We start from the raw sequence: 18,137 nt of genomic DNA, 5'->3' as shown, positions 1-18,137 counted from the left end.
GAGACTTGTATTTCAAGCAGTCCCACGATCACTCTTGTGATAACGGGGTTCTTAGTTTGAGCAATTTTTACGTAATCTCTTGCGCCACAGTGGTTTCAATGAGAAACCACTTTTTATATGGATATATTCAGATTTAAATATTATATCGACATATATTTTGAGAAAATGATTAAATGACAAAGTAGCGGAGATGACAGAGAATATAAACTAAAATTCGCGGTCTCGATGCTATGGAAATAATTTATGAAAGTTTCAAACCATTTGCTCGTTTGTCTCATAACTATTTTAACACCTCTTGCAATAGTATCATAAGCAGATATTTCTTGGATCCTTGGTAATTCCCTTCATTAGTTTTTAATACTACAAAATTTTGGCTTTGCTACTACCTTAAGTCAGTCTATAGAGACTTGAGAATAACCTACTTTTGGACTGATCTGTGAAAACGTTTGAGTCACCTCCGAATCTCCAGGATACACATTTATAGCTTTGGAGTTTGCCTGAACAAAATGATTTTAAGTCCATCGAGGAGCTAAAATGTTTAAATGTACGAAAAATTGCTAATATTTAACAAGCTTTACAGGAAAATTCTGCTAAAAGCAGGCTTATAGCATAAATTTTGTTGCCTCTTGAAAAATATGGCGGAAATATTCAACATTTTAACAGAATTCGAATACCATGTTCATAGGAAGAAAAATAAAGAAGGTAAACTTAGATGTTCTAAATGAGGCAGTAGAACAAGTGGTCAACTTCAAATACTTAGACAGCCATTTCCAACTGGCCAACCTGGGACGTCGGAGCGCGTTTCCCTCTTGCAACAGAGCTGGTAAAGAACGTGAGGGAGGCTAATGTTGTGTCTCCGCTATTTAAACATCTCCGTCCCTTCCAATGCCACTCCCCTTACTTTGCTCCTTCACCTGTGCTTCCCCTCTTGCAGCAGAGCTGCTAAAGCACGTGAGGGAGGGTATGTTATGTCTCCGCTATTTAAACATCTCCATCCCTTCCACTGCCACTCCTCTTACTTTGCTCATTCACTAGTGCTTCCCCTCTTGCAGCAGAGCTAAAGCACGTGAGGGAGGGTATGTTATGTCTCCGCTATTTAAACATCTCCATCCCTTCCACTGCCACTCCCCTTACTTTGCTCCTTCACTAATGCTTCCCCTCTTTCAGCAGAGCTAAAGCACGTGAGGGAGGGTATGTTATGTCTCCGCTATTTAAACATCTCCGTCCCTTCCAATGCCACTCTCCTTACTTTGCTCCTTCACCTGTGCTTCCCCTCTTGCAGCAGAGCTGCTAAAGCACGTGAGGGAGGGTATGTTATGTCTCCGCTATTTAAACATCTCCGTCCCTTCCAATGCCACTCTCTTTACTTTGCTCCTTCACCTGTGCTTCCCCTCTTGCAGCAGAGCTGCTAAAGCACGTGAGGGAGGGTATGTTATGTCTCCGCTATTTAAACATCTCCGTCCCTTCCAATGCCACTCTCCTTACTTTGCTCCTTCACCTGTGCTTCCCCTCTTGCAGCAGAGCTGCTAAAGCACGTGAGGGAGGGTATGTTATGTCTCCGCTATTTAAACATCTCCGTCCCTTCCAATGCCACTCCCCTTACTTTGCTCCTTCACCTGTGCTTCCCCTCTTGCAGCAGAACTGCTAAAGCACGTGAGGGAGGGTATGTTATGTCTCCGCTATTTAAATATCTCCATCCCTTCCACTGCCACTCCCCTTACTTTGCTCCTTCACTAGTGCTTCCCCTCTTGCAGCAGAGCTAAAGCACGTGAGGGAGGGTATGTTATGTCTCCGCTATTTAAACATATCCGTCCCTTCCACTGCCACTCTCCTTACTTTGCTCCTTCACTTGTGCTTCCCCTCTTGAAGAGCACGAAAGCAAAGACGTTTGACATTACGGAGTCAGCAGTTGGAAATGCCTGGCTTAGGGTGCAGTAGCTGCTGCCAGGAAGTGAAAAAGGAGGATAGCAATGGCAAAGAAAGCTTTTAATAGAAAACGGAGCATCTTCTGTGGGCCTCTGGAAAAAGAACTAAGGAAGATACTAGTGAAGTGCTTTATGTGGAGTGTGACATTGTATGGGACAGAAACATGGATATTACGACGAAGTGAAGAAAAACGAATAGAATCATTTGAAATGTGGAAATGGAAAGGAATGGAATGTGTGAAGTGGACAGACAGAATAGGAAATGAAAATATGTGTTGAAAAAGGTGGGTGAAGAAATAATGATGCTGAAACTGATCAGAAAGAGAAAAAGTAATTGATTGGTTGGATCACTGGCTGAGTAGAAACTACCTACTGAAGGATGCACTGGAAGGAATGGTGAATGGGAGAAGAGTTTGGGGCAAAAGAAGATATCAGATGATAGATGGCATTAAGATACATGGATCATATGAGGAGACTAAGAGGAAGGCAGAATATGGGAAAGATTGAAGAAGCTGGGTTTGCAGTGAAAGACCTGTCCTTGGACAGAACTCTATAAATGAATGAACAGAATTTATTGCTTTGCTTTTATTTTTGTACGCTAATATTTTTTTAATGTTGTGTATAGGGGAAGTCGGGGGAATATGGACACCTTAGTACTATTTCGGGTGCAATATCTCTCGGTTTTTTCTAATAAATAATTTTACAGCTGGGATATGTTTCTTAACAATTTAGCTATATTATATAAGAATCTTGACTGCTTATTCCAAAATGTATGCAAGTAAAACTGGAAAATGCAAGTTAATGTGTTTTGCCCATATTCCCCCGAGTGTGGGGGTAAGATGGGCATTAATGATGTGAATCACAGTCAACTGAAAGAAGTGAAAAAACACTTAAAATATTTGAAAATATAACTGTATTAACTATATTATATATATTGTATATGCAGTTTGTGATGGTTACTGTGTAACGTCTTTGGCAGATGATGTGACTCTTTGGCGATGAATGACGTTTGGAGATTCTAATACATTTGAATCAGTGGAATAATTTTATGAATTGTAGGTTTGTCACCTGATGCTGCAGTGCCAATGTAAGCATAATCAGGAGTGACACTCATGTGCAGTGGAAAAGGCCTGAAGCTCGGAAGGTATTTATAGCCAGACGTACATTGACACATCTGTTCCAGCCTTCTTTGACAATGGAAGCAAACTCGACCTTCGTAAAATGTCTCCTATGTTGCCTGAAGAAAACTGTAGCACCACTGTTGTAAGCTTTCTTCAGAGGACCAAGCAGACCACTATCTGCTGATTTAAGCCAGGCTGTGGTGAGTGGAGGAAGACAAAACATGCATAATCAATTTTCTATTGCAAAGTTAAGAGTGTCAGGATTACAACTATGTGAATCACGTCCATCTACAGAGTTGGGCAGATAAAACCGGCCCGTTTCATTTCTTTTGATTTGAAATTATGTTGGCTATCCTTTCTTCCGCATGTTTAGTTACATTGTTGCTTGTTACATGCTATAACTTACAAATGATTTATAAACTGTTCTGTTTGTTGTTGTAATGTTAAGAGTTATTTTGTGAATAAGAATAGTTCTTTCAAATCAAATGAGATGAGACGGGCCGGTTTTATCTGCCCAACTCTGTACTATCAAAATTGCAGGTGCATGCTTACTGATGTTGAAATAAATAACGAAGTTCTTGATTATTGAGAAAAATATACGAGGTGTGATCATTAAATTCCGAGATTGTGTCTGCTGTGGGCGAAGGGATCACGTGATTGACACGCGTGCGCAGCAGTGACACTAAACGACCTTGAAAAGACGTGACACGCAGTTGCGAAGTACTATCTTCATTGAGACCTGTGTTACACAAGATTTTGTTAGCGCGCGCATTCGCGCACTTGCGAAATTCGATGGACTCGGAACTGGAGCAAAGAGCCAACATAAAATTCATTGGGAAATCGGCAACCGTAACCCATAGAATGTTGAAGCAAGCCTACGGGAATGGAGCAGTGATTCAGGTGAATATTTCGACTGGCATTCATGCTTCAGAAATGGCAAAACATCGCTGAAGGACGACGAGAGGCCAGGTCGACCACACACGTGCAACACTGCCGAAAATGTCGAAAAAATTCGACAAATTGTGCATAATGATCCTCACGTCCATTTTGAATATGAACGACCACAACTCTGGACAAAGAAAAAATGCATGCTCCATGACTACACTGCGACAGCTCACAGAGCTCTTGCAACACTCCAGTTTTGCACCCTTAATAAGATGGTATCGTTCCTCACCCCCGTATTCATCAGATTTGGCCACCTGCGTCTTTTTTTTTTCCGAAGATGAAATTCAAGCTAAAGGGTCTCCGTTTGAGCACTGTGGAGGAGATCCAACTCGAATCGCAGAAGGTGCTTGACAGGCTTCAAGAACGCGACTTCCAGGAGGCATTCCAAAAATGGCCGATACGCTGGGATCAGTATATAGCTGCCCAAGTGGACTACCTTGAAGGGGATGGCAACCACATTTAAATGAGGTAATTTTATTTCCACTTATGGGACAGGTCTCGGAATTTAATGATTACACCTCGTATTTCCGTTAATATAGGCAGACTGCTTGTTGAAGTAAAACTTACTGACAGCAGGCAGCTGTTCTTTCAGTCATTATTGTCCTCACTCCTTTTATAATGATACTTGGAGAAAAGTAGTTCCCTGCTGCCTTGAAGCAGGCCACAAGGGTAATGGTTTCTGCCTTTTCTTTAGGGTAAATGCAATGCACCACTTTGTGTTCTTTGGGTGCAATGACATCTTTTGCTCTTGTAATCATTTGTAGGCCATTTTCATCAAGATTGAAGAGTCATTTTTATGAACTGTAATGCTTGCCCATATTCCCCCGAACATTAGCGCCCATATTACCCCGACATTTAGGGTTTACTTTGAACAGTTGGCACTACCGTAAACTATTCACAAAACAACTTCTGACGCAACAGGACGGCAGTTCAAGATGTGTATTCTGTATGTACAGTATACTATTAGATTTAAACTATTTTCTAACGTTCATGTGCAATCTACTGCATATATCATATCTAAAATAAGTATTGTGAAATTTTAGTATACTTGGAAGTCAATACTCACGATTTAGATGACTGTTTTAACAAAAATACGAGACAATACTGCACAGCAACCATTACGATACTCTCACTTTATACTAACCTTATTAGCGAAGAAAGATAATTCTTTGCAAGTGTTTTGACATGAAAACTTAATATTTCCCATATTCCCCACGTGCCCATATTTAAAAATACATACTCCTTTTAAATGATGTGTTGTTAAATATAGCATGGTCTCCCCTATAACTCATACAGTTGCAGCGTCACCTCCAGAAAGTGGGAGGTATAAATCTCCATAGTTGTTACTTTACAAGCGACACAGTTTGTCATAATGAGGCATGAATGGAAAGTACAATCTCAGTGCCTCTGTATGCAAATTCTGTTCTTCGGGATTGACAGCTTGGCTCGTGATGATGTCCGTCACGGCTACGTGAAGAGAATAATCGTGCTCGATCAATACGAAATTACTTCACACCTGGTTCACACTATGCCTGAGTGCCAATCTCCACAGTTTTTGAATTCATGCACTTCTGCCATTCGTGACATATGGGTGTCATTCATTTCAGTTTCCAGTCACACTTCGTGACATGGTATACTATTAACTGAAAATCCAGGATTTTGTTTTTCGTATTTCGAATCCCGGTTAAGCCAAGTGGAAAGACTCTATTGAGTTCTTTCCTCACAAGAGGTGAACTCCAGTTTATCCTGCCAGAATTAACCACTTCTTTATGATTCACAATACGATTATCAATTGAAAGTCACTTAGATAGCTAGTCCTCAGGCTTGTCGTGTAGCTCATTCGGGTCCGATCCCTGGCGTTGATTGGATTGATATAATGGTGAACAAGACCAGAGGGAGAGTGCTCTCTTCGATGAACAAGCCCTTCGACGAACAACCCTCCAAAAATGTCTCCACGACCTTAATAAAGTCATAAAAACCTTACAATTTTGCAATTTCCGCAGCAAAAACTAAGGCAATTGCGTTTTTTTAGAAAAAAATGGCAAGTAAGGTAAAAAATAATATCGAATAATCAGTCATTTTAATACGTTATCTACTATAGGGAGCTTACGAGAAAGTCTCTGCGAGGAGTCTCTGCGGTGCGGGGAGGTATTGATGAATCGAGCACCGCTCTTCCTAGAACTGACCAGCGATAAGATAAGTTGTTATGAGTTATGACCTTTATGACACTAAACAGATGACATCACTGTCACCACATGATGTTTAATTATACTGTGGCTGAAAAAATCGGCTAGTTTGAGACTAGCTCTGTATGAGTGTGTTGTATAAGTTAACACTGTTGGTTTATATTTTAAAAGTTGATCAATGTTTTCACATTGGTTAGTTACTGTAATGTAGTTAGTAGTGTGTCATTATGTCGTTCTCTGCGAGCAAGAGTAGCGTTACACTGGCTGTTGCCTGCGTGTAGAATTGGCATTACTCCACATTCCTACCAGGGCTGATCTCGTGAGCTCCCCACAGTAATACATTTAATTTTCTGGCTGCCATTTATCTTACTACGATGAGTTTGATTTAACCATATGTGTGGCACTATTGAACAATTTTAAAGAAAAAAACAAGAATTGATAAACAAATAGAATTTGATAAACAGTTACGGTAGAGAGCTTGTCTATATGGAAGTGGTGCTATCTTCAAAGAATAAGAGTAGATTGCAGACTGCAGAAATACGTTTTTTAAGGTCCGTGATGTAACAAGGAGCGAGAGGATCCCAAATGAAGAAATCATAACTTGGTTATGTGTTACCAACTTAAACGAGAATATTGTTACATATAGAAATATTTGGCTATATCATATTACACGGATGAATAATAATAGACTGTCAAGTTGCTCTGTCAAGTACTAAATTTTGTCCCATCAGGAAAACGGAGTTCAGTCCAGTGTAGAAAAAAGGTGGCAACAAAACTAGAAATGGGGCCGCAAATCCATAGTTGTGATAGGTGATCGAAAACTTTTGACCGGTAGTGTATACATACATACATACATAGATACATACATACATACATACATACATACATACATACATACATACATACATACATACATACATACATACTAGCTGTGTACGAATTTGGGTATTACCGGTTAGAGATGGACCGCCAGATACTGACTTTTTTTGAAGTGTTCACGACCTTTCAACGGTGTCAGCGGGAGCGCCCAGTTGGTGAGACGCGCGAGGATTACAGAGTGTTGCGAGTGGACACTCGCTAGCATGCATGAGACGGTTACGAGACCAGGATATTACTTTGAGGACGCCCAGTTGGCGAGACTCTTTAACATTCGGAGATGTTCTATGATACCCGTTGAATCTTAGAGAAGTATTCGTACCATCCCCATGGTATCTCCGTGATTGAAAATCTGTCCTTCATATTCCAGTAATTTGTGTATAGTCTATCAACTACAATACTGTTTAATTGCAGAAGAATTTTCGTCCCTCACCTCTGTACACACTTATCATCGGTAAACATAGTAAGTCCTTGCAATTAACGTAATCGCGTCAGTCGTTAAATACGAAACTCGTTATCAGTATTAATTGGTGACAAATGCACTGATACCTTGCAAACGACTTTTTACACAGTAAATCATAGTTCGAAGGGGACGAATCCGAGGTGCATGTGTGATGAGTCTGAAAAGTTTTATCCGAATACTTTCACTTGAACTGCTTTCATGTCACCAAATTCCCTATATCACTATAATCACTCGTTTGAAAATTTTCGTAATTTCCGGGTAGTACAAAACATGTATTAGACTATATTTTCATCGACTTTAAGGGTCTGTCTGTCTTTATTAGTCCTCCTTGAGAGGAGAGGAGGGTTGGGGACTACCCTCGCATGTAGACCGCTTGGGAATGATGTACATGCTCTAAGGCCCTCCGCGCTATAGATTCCCCTGCATTCCGTTCCCGTACTCCCCTACAGCTTGCAGAATCCTTTTTTATATTTCCACGTAGGCATCATCGCGGTCTCTCAACCCTTGCTCCGGTTTCACGAGCTACCATGAGCCCCAGAGGGAGGTCCCACTTTATATAGCACTACCACCACCAACTAATAACCACATACCACAGGTGAAAGTTCGGTGGCGTCCCGCAGCCGATTCTACATCGGACGCAAGCCTGAAAGAAACGGAGATGATGAAAGAGGGGAACTGTAATTAGCCTATGATGGTGAAAGTTACCCCAGCAATTCTGCTTGAATTGGATGAGTGAAAACCTCGGAAAAACTTGAATTGGATGAGTGAAAACCTCGGAAAAACTTCAATCAGGTAACTTACCTCAATCAGGATTTGAACCCGGGCCCCTCGTTTCACGGTCAGACATAGGTGTATATATCACACAGGTGTATCAGTTCAGTATATGGGATTAGCTACATGAGATGAAATTAAAACACAAAATTTTTAATATTTCTTTGACCGTCTAGTCATCTAAAACGGATTAGGTTTTATAGTTGAAGCTTTGTTCATTGTGTATTAGGCTACTACATACTTGCGTCTTTAAATGCGTCGACATTTCAGGAAAATGTTGTTTCTGAAGGAAAACGATGACAACACGTAAGTCTATCTTGTCTTCTTCCGCTTCCCGCACAATTTTCTGGTTCTTGAAAGACATTGGCTGTTTGATAGATTTTTCCCATAGGTTCTAATTCCGCTTGCAAATCCCGATTTTCATAAATAACTACGGCGGTGTGTGAGTTTTTCTTTCCATTGGTACTATTTTCATGCACTTTAGATTCATAGAACGTAAATTACATGTGTTCGAAACCGGAAAGGTCTTTTGTATGAGCCTTGTGTATTTATGGTGGACAACTCCGAAGTTGTGAGGGTTTTTCGCTGGGTTCTCCCGTCTTCCGTCGTCATTCAACCAACACTCTCAACAATAGCCCTTTCATTATCTCTCCGTTTGGAAAAATATAACACAACTTATCTTTGTGTGACACAGAATCGATTGTCTGTCATGATGTGTTATAATCGCAGTTAGATCAAAATTGATAGCTGACAGTTGTGGCGGATTGTAGACCACTCAAAGATCTGCACAACAGGCATCGGGACCAACCATGGTCTTATCTTTCTTCCTGGTGGGGTCATGACTAGTCATATAGATATTATGTGATGTATGGCAGACCACCGCCAAAGGCGTTGTACATGTATTTGATGGCTGGAGAGGAATGCATAGTGTGGCGGATGTTTGAGATAGCTTAGACGAACAGCACTATTGGCACGAAATTCATTCCATTACGGGTGCAAAAAAGCCTACTTGTTCTAAAATACTTAGGGAGGCTTCATGCCCCTCCTGATAAGCACCTCTACCTCTATACCTGTAATAATTCAGAGAAACTGATCAATCATTAATTTAATTGAAACTTGACAACTATTGGAAAATTGAATTTATCTCCGTAATGACGTGAGATGACAATAAAATTCATTCTGATGTAATTTTTATAACAGTCTGCGGATTTGCTAAATCAGCGCGCAAAGAAATAATTAGCACAATAACACGCTTCTTGTATATATATAAACAAAGATTCCTAAGAAGTTTTGCCATATGTGAAGGAAGAATTAATCGTTAGCTTAGAAATATAAAGCGGTATGTAAATCAATGCACGAAGTCGGTCAAGTGTTAAAATGAATAAGAATCATTTTTAAGTTTCCATTTTTGTGTTGTTTTATTCATTAAAGGAATGAATTTCAATCCAGTACGATGTATCGGTTTCTCTGATTATATATTAGATAGAGATTTCCAGATATCATCATTCGTTGCATCTATTATAATATATTGGATTGTGCTGAGTATAAGCTTTGGGATTACTAATGCTATCGCATTAATGCGACATGAAGGTCTTGTGGAATCCCTATGATCAAAGCAACGCGCATTCAAATCGAACAGTTTTGCAATAAATACACGTAACAGTGGATACTCCATGAATCAACACGGCCGTGCACAATAACATGTTTTAGAAAAGTTGAGAAGACGTTATAAGCCCTGCACCACCTGCCTTCTTGACATCTTTAGAATTGCACGTCATTCTTCTTGTTTCAGATTTGCAACTTACTAAGAAGACTTGTTGCAAAATGGCGCGATAAAGGATTAGGTGAGATTTATTACCAACATTCTCAGACAAAAAGGTTATATATTTTCAAAATGTCACAAATAATGCAAATTTCAAGGTTGGAATTGTAAGCCTTGAGGTTTCAGAATGAATTCAAGGCTACATTAGTACGTTTAGTTAGGTTCAATATGAATGATATTAACTGTTTTATGTGTAATTGCTGAAACTGTATTTCTGAACATGCTATGGCCCTAAAGGCGCTTTTAGCATAAAATCGGTTTCTCTATTTGTAATTTTGGACGGTTATCAATAGCTTCTCTTGTTTTGGGACTCAATTATTCACATTCTTTTGACTGATACGATGTAACGCAGCGGTAAATTCTTTGATTGATCGTTACATGTTGATGGTAGTGGTGGTCAGGTCCTTTCATTCCTTCGGGAACATAGGGCTTCAGCATTATATCGCCAATGAACACTGATTCATGCAAATCAAGATTTCAGGTATAACTCCCTGTAAAGTTGATTTGAATAATTTCGAGGGAAAAATTGTTCCGTGGCCGGGTATCGAACCCGGGACCTTTGGTTTAACGTACCAACGCTCTACCAACTGAGCTACCCGGGAACTCTACCCGACACCGATCCAATTCCTCCCTCTATATCCACATACCTCAAAATGGGCTGACATCCGTCAAGCAACCAACTTCGAGTGCACACTAACTCCGTGTGACTTACATTGTGGTTTTCTGTTAACGAACAGTGATGTGTATTATGCAAATCAAGATTTCAGGTATAACTCCCTGCACTCGAAGTTGGTTGCTTGACGGTTGTCAGCCCACTTTGAGGTATGTGGATATAGAGGGAGGAATTGGATCGGTGTCGGGTAGAGTTCCCGGGTAGCTCAGTTGGTAGAGCGTTGGTACGTTAAACCAAAGGTCCCGGGTTCGATACCCGGCCCCGGAACAATTTTTCCCTCGAAATTATTCAAATAAACTTTACAGGGAGTTATACCTGAAATCTTGATTTGCATAATACACGTCACTGTTCGTTAACAGAAAACCACAATGTAAGTCACACGGAGTTAGTGTGCACTCGAAGTTGGTTGCTTGACGGTTGTCAGCCCACTTTGCGGTATGTGGATAAAGAGGGAGGAATTGGATCGGTGTCGGGTAGAGTTCCCGGGTAGCTCAGTTGGTACAGCGTTGGTACGTTAAACCAAAGGTCCCGGGTTCGATACCTGGCCCCGGAACAATTTGTCCCTCGAAATTATTCAACACTGATTCAGCTCATGTATTTCACCTTTTTCATGTTTCATCTATCTCATCTAAGTGTTCTTCACTGTCCTTTCCAAGTTCTTTTCGCTTTCACTCTTTTTTCTTTTTTCTTGTCCACACCGGCTTAATGCATTTAGCTTGTATAATTAATACACAGATTTTTAAAGTAGAGAGGTTCTGTCTATGTGTGAGAGAGAGTCAGTAATATGTAGACTGATCTGTGTGCGACTAAAAACAAGGAATTTTCACCAGTAGGCTACCCTAAAATTAAAGTGAAATAATGCATGTGTATATATATATATATATATATATATATATATATATATATATATATATAGTGAACTTTATTAGTAACAACAATGTAATTTATTCGTCCCAACAATAATTCCTTTCTACAATTCACCTTAAACGCTCTCGTCAACAATTGGATCTTCACTCAACACAGTATTCGTTATAGCACTCCACCGACGACAATGACAATTTACTTGGACTATTACGCACAACAATGAACTGTTAATCTTAACTAATATTTACAAAGCACTATTTACAAATCAGAACTACCAGTTCTCAGTTCACAGTTCTTCTATCTCAGTCACTCGAGGTCACAGTATCTCGAACCACAGACCTTCAGAGACAGTTCACTGTACTCGAACTCGGGTCCCTCCAACTGCGATCCACTGCACTCGAACTCAGGCCTTCGGATGCTGACGCAGATGCGGACGCACACTCGAGTCGAACTCCGGCACACAAGTCTGGCTTGCTTGCTCTGGCTTACTCACTGACTGAATAACTGAAAACTCGAAACTGCTGTCGTTCCTTCGCGTCCGTAATTTATAACCACAGCGACGTAGCCTCGAAGGTTCCACGCATCTCTAGAGATGGCACTCCAGAAAAATCCCGAGCCCTCTCCTCTCTACCAGCACCAGATGCGCAAGCACTCTCTCTCCGCTCTCTCGCCGCGTTGGCCCTTTTCCCCTCTCCGCCGCGCGCCATCCCAAAGTGCTCCGCGAGATCTTCTCTCTTGCGGGACGCCGGTCGTGAGTTCGAATCTCACGTCGCTGTCACATTGCTCCCTCCTTAGGGCTGCTCGTCCCGGGCAGTCCCTTGGTAGGCTGCTAATCGGTCCAGATGCACCACCATCATCTTCCCTCGAGGTTGTCGCTGGATGCGGTACACCACGTAGTTGATCCGGGTCACCACGCGGTATGGTCCATCCCAGGCACGCTGCAGCTTTGGTGATTTCCCCTTGGTCCTGGTAGGTCGATACAGCCACACCATGTCGCCCTCCTGGAATCCTGCAGAGTTGGCTAATCTGTCGTAGCGCACCTTCATCCTGTCGCTGGCCATCTTGAGGTGCTCTCTGGCCACTTGGTGAATTCCATTCAACTTCTCGGTGAGTTCTGCCACATAGTCAGTCGCTGGCTGGTCGGCGCTGGGTGGCGTGCCAAACAGCAGATCACAGGGCAGGCGCAGCTCTCTCCCGAAGACCATGTTTGCCGGTGTCACTGTGTTGTATCGTGGACCGAAGCTCTGTAGGCCAAGAGGAACAGTGGGACTCTGGCATCCCAGTCTCGTTGATGGTTGGACACCACCTTCCGCAGGTGCTCCTCCACGGTTTTGATGTATCGTTCCACCATGCCGTCGGACTGTGGATGGAGGGGAGTGGTCCTGGTTTTATGCACCCCCAGACGCTCGAACAATTCTCCCATCAGGTTGGATTCGAAGTTGCGCCCCTGATCGCTATGCAATTCCCGGGGCACCCCGAATCGGCAGATGAAGTTGTCAAGCAGCGCGTCGGCCACCGTCGAAGCCTCTTGGTTGGGAATCGCGTGCACCTCTGGCCATTTTGTGAAGTAATCCATGGCGACTAACAGGTAGCGGTTCCCGCGATCCGTGACCGGGAACGGTCCAGCAACGTCGATGGCGATCCTCTCAAAAGGAGCTCCCACGTTGTACTGCTGCATGGCTCCCCTGCTGCGGGTCCTTGGTCCGCGACTGGCTGCACAGGTGTCGCATCTTCGGCACCATTGTTCCGTGTCGGTTCTCTGATGCAACCAATAGAACCTCTGCCTTAACTTGTCCAGCGTCCTGTTGGCTCCCAGGTGGCCTCCAGTCACTCCAGCATGAGTCTCCTCCAGCACTTCCTTCACCTTGCTCCTGGGCAGGACAAGTTGTTCTATGCGGGTCCTTCCATCGGCCGACTCCCAAATCCTCTTCAGGATACCGTCCTTGACAGTGAAGGATTCCCACTGGGCCCAGTAGGTCTTGTAAGTGGTGCTACGGTTGGCGATATCGGCCCATACTGGTCTCTGGCCGGACTCCACATCACTTATGTCGTTCTTAACCTCACTGATGTGTCTGTTCATGTCGTTCATGTCGTCTTTCATTTCTGCTTTTACGTCACTTATGTCCTTTTTCATTTCTGCTTTCATTTCTGCGATGGCTTGCAGGATCTGCTGTAGGTTTTCCATTGTCGATAATATCCCGGTTCTGACACCAATGTGAACTTTATTAGTAACAACAATGTAATTTATTCGTCACAACAATAATTCCTTTCTACAATTCACCTTAAACGCTCTTGTCAACAATTGGATCTTCACTCAACACAGTATTCGTTATAGCACTCCACCGACGACAATGACAATTTACTTGGACTATTACGCACAACAATGAACTGTTAATCTTAACTAATATTTACAAAGCACTATTTACAAATCAGAACTACCAGTTCTCAGTTCACAGTTCTTCTATCTCAGTCACTCGAGTTCACAGTATCTCGAACCACAGACCTTCAGAGACAGTTCACTGTACTCGAACTCGGGTCCCTCCAACTGCGGTCCACTGTACTCAAACTCAGGTCCCTCCAACTGCGATCCACTGCACTCGAACTCAGGCCTTCGGATGCTGACGCAGATGCGGACGCACACTCGAGTCGAACTCCGGCACACAAGTCTGGCTTGCTTGCTCTGGCTTACTCACTGACTGAATAACTGAAAACTCGAAACTGCTGTCGTTCCTTCGCGTCCGTAATTTATAACCACAGCGACGTAGCCTCGAAGGTTCCACGCGTCTCTAGAGATGGCACTCCAGAAAAATCCCGAGCCCTCTCCTCTCTACCAGCACCAGATGCGCGCGCACTCTCTCTCCACTCTCTCGCCGCGTTGGCCCTTTTCCCCTCTCCGCCGCGCGCCATCCCAAAGTGCTCCGCGCGATCTTCTCTCTTGCGGAACGCCGGTCGTGAGTTCGAATCTCACGTCGCTGTCACAATATATATATCCGGACTATAAACATATATATATATATATATATATATATATGTTTATTGTGGTGATTTTCTAGTTTGCAGGTTGAATTTTCTTTTGCCAACTTCGTTTCGAATTTCGATACTAACAAATACTACAAATGGTACTGATTCTGTAACTGGTATATTGGCAGCTAAGACAGATGTTGTCGGTACTGGAGTTCCATGAAATTAGAATTGTACTAGATTTCTGAGCCGGTTACTGGAAGCTAGTGAAATTTGAACATACTAATAATTAATTAATATGAGTATTAATATTAAGACACATTAGTTATTTTATGTGTTATGTTGTGGTTATAATTCAAGATTATAGTCAGGTAAGTTTTTCGAAGTTAGTACTAATAATTTCATGTGGTGAAACAAAATACATTTTTAGGTTAGGTCTCGTGAGCCAATTGTTTAGTCAAACCAATGAATTTCGTATTTCCCAGACAAAATACTTGACATGTTGATCCCTTTCCCGTATAGGTTGCCTATGAAAATATGTTACAAAGTATTGAATTATTTAGAATAACCTTCCAACATAAAGTAAGGTAAGTACATAAGTCATTTAATATGTAGGATCGTGTGATATCTGGTAACAGTTGGCAACACTGACAAGACGGCAATATTTGTTGTTTAGGAACTGTTCTTATGTGACCCTCACTATATACATGCACAAGTACCTTTCAGCACTACACTCATTTCGCTCTCAACTCACTCACTGCACTGGAACTACGACACATTTTACTGTCACTATCCTGATTTCACTAACACTTCAAAAACATTTCACTGTCCAAATACTTTGCATTACCACTATAAACTATAAAACTTAACTGATACAAACACAGTTCATTGACACAAGTCTTCACTGATACAAACTTCAAATAACAAAACATCAATGACACCCTTATTATTCCATAGAATCGTACTTACTATATTAACTTCAAAATCGCTAGTCTAGACTTTATTGCAAGCTACTATAGCAAGTTCACTATAACTTACACTCTTTCACTGTAAATCAATGTCTTTTCTCTGCCACTATAACTCTCAGAATTTGCTTTGAAACTCACTGCACTTTCACTACAACACAGTGCACACCCAATATAAATCACTGTTTACTACTTATGATTGATAGTGTGATAATGCATAAGTCTCTTGTTTGTTTCTCCTACCTTGTCGTATATCGTAAGTGATGGCTTTGAGTTATGTTGGTTACGTGATCAGAATCCCGATATTTAATATTTGTTCAAAATTCTCACAACAGTATAACATGAGAATGTCATGCAGATATATAGGCATCAGCACTTGGTAGGATAGTCTGCTATGAGAAAAAAAACACGGGAATTTTACTTGAAGCAAGTAAAGAGACAGGTTTGGAAGTAAATCCCGAAAAGACAAAGTATATGATTATGTGTCGTGACCAGAACACAGTACGAAATGGAAATATAAAAATTGGAAATTTATCCTTTGAAGAGGTGAAAAAATTCAAATATCTTGGAGCAACAGCAAAAAATATAAGTGACACTCGGGAGGAAATTAAATGCAGAATAAATATGGGAAATGCATTTTATTATTCGGTTGAGTCTGATCTCAAAAAAGCTGAAAATTAGAATTTATAAAACAGTTATATTATCGGTTGTTCTGTGTGATTGTGAAATTGGACTCTCACTTTGAGAAAGAAACAGAGGTTAAAGGTGTTTGAGAATAAGGTGCTTAGGAAAATATTTGGGGCTAAGAGGGATGAAGTTACAGGAGAATGGAGAAAGTTACACAACGCATTGTATTCTTCATCTGACATAATTAGGAACATTAAACCCAGACGTTTGAGATAGGCAGGGTAGGGTATGTAGCACGTATGTGCGAATCCAGAAATGCATATAGAGTGTTAGTTGTGAGGTCGAAGAGAAAAAGATCTTTGGGTAAGCCGAGACGTAGTTAGGAAGATAATATTAAAATTGATTTGAGGGAGGTGGGATATGATGATAGACACTAGATGGATCTTGCTCAGGGTAGGGATCGATGGCGGTGTTATGTGAGGGCGGCAATGAACCTCAGGGTTTTCTAAACGCCATAAGTAAGTCTGCTGTGGAGTAACGGTTAGCGCGTCTGGCCATGAAACGAGCGGGGCCGGGTTCAGATCGTGGTTGGAACAAGTTACCTGGTGAGATTTCTTTCCAGAGTTTTCCCTCAACCAATTGAAGCAGAAGTGCTGGGTAACTTCCGGCTTTGGAACTCGGACTCATTTCGTCAACATTAATTCACATGTCATAGTCATACATACCATAGCCCGGGTTAAGTTCACGGTGCAGCGTGCTGTACTTGTACAAGAGTGCGACCGTTCGGCGACCTAATCATTCACAGAATAGGAGTGGTAAGCACAATAAGCCTCAGGGTGCAGTGTAAACCTTCGGGTCCCTCCTCCGTAAAAAAAGTCTGCTATGAGTCCCCTAAAATTACTAAGATAGTTGAAGACTGTAGGGACATTCAATGCCAATTAACAAAGAATAATAATTACATTTATCTGTGTGAATTCCTAGGCACAGTGATGTAAGAAGTAAAGAAAACAACGATGCTTTAACCACAGAGGAGTTTTCGTCTTCTCGTGTTCCCGTAAGTGCTGGATGCGGAACACTTGAGAAATTATGAAGCACAAGATGCAGATATAGGCCTAGATATCTCGGTATTCGTTCCTTTACTCCTAAATATTTTATGTGTAGTTTGGTTTGTGTCTGAAAAGGGACATACGCAGTCTACACCAGGGCAACACAAGAAATATCTTCAGTCTCCTAACTGGAATGCATAATGTACTAAAATAATAAACAAAGTACTTAAGATCTTTAAGGTCTCTCAGAAGGAGCTCACTTTCACCAGAGATTAGGCCTTCTAATCCACTTTTTCTTGTATGTGAGTAATTAGACATTCGTAAACGGCAGGGTTCCGTGGTGATGTGGTTAGCATGTCACAAGGCGATCTCACGAAGTAAGAACAAAGACACACTCGATTTCTATGAGAGACAGACAAATCACCACTTTGTCCTTAATCTAACTCAAGTTACTGTATCCACAATGTAATACGCCACCATATCGTCGTTGTTCCTGCAATAACTCCAAGTGCAAAATATAAAAATTTTCAGTAGGAAGAAAGAACACATTTATTCATCATATGGCAGCCGTACATAGCTACCATGTAGGACCCCCGTATAGGAAGGAGACTTCATGGCAGACCTTGGCGCAGATGGGCAGACTTCTTCAAAAGAACAGGCAGGTCAACAATGGTCCAGAGAGGCAAGAGACAGAAGAAAGTGGAAAGTACTCGACTGTGCATAGACAGGAAGTTTTGAAAGGCAGTGAGAGAATCAGTGTTAAATAAATTCAAGTTCCTAGACTTAAATATCGCGCCTAACGTGAACTAGCTCACGTAGAGCTTGCCCTTATTTAAGGAGGCCTTTGCCCTTCATGGGACACAATAGGCTATCTTTATCTTTATCTTTATCT

At 41.6% G+C, this 18,137-nt stretch overlaps 1 non-coding gene across 1 annotated transcript; it reads left to right on the top strand.

Moving 5' to 3' along the window:
- The first annotated feature begins 10,976 nt into the window (after positions 1–10,976).
- Positions 10,977–11,049, top strand: TRNAN-GUU (transfer RNA asparagine (anticodon GUU)). The gene has a single exon. It is a non-coding gene; the product is annotated as a tRNA-Asn (tRNA).
- The last annotated feature ends 7,088 nt before the right edge of the window (positions 11,050–18,137 follow it).

Source organism: Periplaneta americana, chromosome 9 (genome assembly GCF_040183065.1).
Source record: "Periplaneta americana isolate PAMFEO1 chromosome 9, P.americana_PAMFEO1_priV1, whole genome shotgun sequence".
Lineage (NCBI taxonomy): Eukaryota > Metazoa > Arthropoda > Insecta > Blattodea > Blattidae > Periplaneta > Periplaneta americana.
The sequence above is the reverse complement of the archived record's forward strand: the minus strand, read 5'-3'. Positions and strand labels throughout refer to the sequence as shown.